A 2,742-nucleotide genomic window follows, 5' to 3' on the forward strand; every position below is an offset into this window, starting at 1 on the left:
GATGCATCAGGGGGAGATGGAGTTGATGCACCAGCGGGGGACAGAGCTGATACATCAGGGGGAGATGGAGTTGATGCGCCAGATGGGGACAGAGCTGATGCATCGAGGGGAGATGGAGTTGATGTGCCAGAGGGGGACAGAGCTGATGCATCAGTGGGAGATGGAGTTGATGCACCAGAGGGGGACAGAGCTGATGCATCAGGGGGAAGGGAAACAAGCTGATACATCAGGGGGAGACAGAGTTGATGTAGCAGAGGGGGACAGAGCTGATACATCAGGGGGAGATGGAGTTGATGCACCAGAGGGGGACAGAGCTGATGCATCATGGGGAGATGGAGTTGATGCACCAGAGGGGGACAGAGCTGATGTCCCAGGGGAGATGGAGTTGATGAGCCAGAGGGGGACAGAGCTGATGCACCATGGGTAGAGTGCTCTCAGCCTCTCTTTCTGCACTTGTTCCCAGTTCAGTCCTTCCCAGCTTGCCCCCTAGAATATTCAGAATTCTCAGCTGCAGTGGAGAAACATAGATTGACAGCTCCGCTCTGGAATTGGGACCATGGCTGGAGTCCTGGCCCCAGACTGACACCATGTCACCTTGGGGCAGTCCCTACTCTGAATCCCTTTCCTCAGCCACCTTGGATGCCTCTAGGGTTATTTTTCTCTAGAGATTGTACGTAGCGGCAGGCTGTGATCAGGAAGTGCCATTCCCATGTGATGGTCATGGCTGTGCTTAGCTTGGATGGCCTCTGAACAGCACAGGAGCAGTCAGACACCAGTGCCCTGGCTTCCACCCCCTTGCACCCCTCCAGCCAGCATCCCCTTCTCATCATCACTTTTTCCCTCAGGTCATTCTCACTGGCATATGCACAGGCGGCGATGTCCCCATATTTTAAAAAGAAAAAAAAGACCCGCTCTTCTAAACACAATGTGGTATCCTGGGTTGAACTGGATCCTGAAACAGAAGAACACTTGTGGAAACCTTGCTGGCAGCAGAATAAAATCTGTAGTTTGGTTGACAGTATCATGCCACTGTCACTGCCTTAGTTCTGACAAATGAACTGTGCTCATGGAAGATTAGTTCGAGTTCAGGAAAGAGGTGTGAAGATTATGTGGGAACTCTCTGTTGTATCTTTGCAATTTTTCTATAAGTCTCAAATTATTCCAAAATGTAACTGGTTATGGTTTGGAAGTCCTCTCTTAACTCCACACCCCTCCCATGTTTTTGCTTCCTGTTCTATCATACTCCCCCAAAGAGCTGTCACACTCCTGATCTCTGGCTTATCTCCTCTCAGTCTTTTTCAAGCTCAAACTAGTTGTGCTTTCCCCATGACGCATTCCCCCAAACTGCTCCTGTCAAAGTCTCCAATGGCCTCCGCATTGCTGCATCTGACGGCCAATTCTTAGTTGTCCAGTCTGTTGGCTGCTCAGCAGCATCACTGATCAACTGCCTCCTCTTAGAACCCTTCCCGGACTTGGCTCTCAGGCTCTGCTGGCTCTTGGCTCTCCTGTAGCTCACTGCGTCTTCCTTTTTCATCTCCCCTGTTGCATTTTCCTTATCTCCCCCACCTCCAGATGAGTGGCAGGGCCCAGACTCAGTCTTTAGACAATCTGCGCTCACTCCTCAGGTGACATCGCCCACCTACAGGCTGACAGCGTCATTGGTCCCTCTCCGCCTGTCATCATTTCCACTCAGGTGGGCCGTGGGCTTCTCACACCAAACAGGTCCAAAGCCTGAGCCTTGGATCTGCCCCATCTTTCCCATTACAATAAATGGCAACTCTCTCTTTCCAGTTGCTCTGGCCAAAAAGCTTGAATTTGTCTTTGACCTCTATTTCTCACGCATCCAGTCCATCAGCAAATTCAGTACATTTAAAATCTGACCACTTCTCCCATCTCCACTGCGGCCACACCTCCCAACTGGAGGAAAGCCAGAACCTCCTCCGAGTCTCCCTCCTTCAGCCTATTCTCCAAGCAGCGGCCAGAGGATCCTTACAGATACACTGACTAAGGCCATCGTCACCTCTCATGTCTTCCCATGCCATATGTATGAAGAGTCAAAGCCCTTTCAATGGCTGCCAAGGTGCCTCCTGACTTGACCTCAATTCCCCAGGGCTCTTCCCCTCACCTACTCTGCTCCGACCACACTGGCCTTCCAGCGTGCTGGGCGTGTCCCTGCCTCAAGGCCTTTGCAGTGCTTTTCCTTCTGCCCCTTCACTTTCTTCAAGTTTCTGTTTAAAGTTGCCCCTTTATTGAGGCCTTGGCTAACCCCCTTTCATCAAACAGTAAAGCCCTCCTTCCTCCCCCAGTTTAGACTTCTCGTGGCACTCATCCTGCGGCTCACTGCGTCTGCTCACTTTGTATGCTGTCCGTCTCCCGGACCAGACATCAAATCAATTCTGATTCTTTCCAGATCACAAATGTCTATGATAGGGTTTGGTGGGGGTGGAGGTGAGGAGGTGTTTTTGTTTTTTTTTTAAATCAACTTTCATGACTTAAGCTGGAAAAAGAATCCCTTGTCGGGCTGGGTGCTGCCTGAACTTTCCCTGCCAGTTCCAGAAGGCCTTTCCCATGAGTGCCATTGCCTTCCTGTCCAGCCCGTGTGAATCCCACTGCAGGTGTGCACATGGCCTGAGTGTGTGTGCCCTGGGGCTCATGGAGCACATACATGGGTGGCTGCAAGGCCCACATGTCCCCAGGGCTGCTGGCTGAGACGTCTGCCTTCCCTCCAAGCATCCCTGTAAA

This window comes from Otolemur garnettii, unplaced genomic scaffold (assembly GCF_000181295.1).
Source record: "Otolemur garnettii isolate 467f Iridium unplaced genomic scaffold, OtoGar3 scaffold00009, whole genome shotgun sequence".
NCBI lineage: Eukaryota > Metazoa > Chordata > Mammalia > Primates > Galagidae > Otolemur > Otolemur garnettii.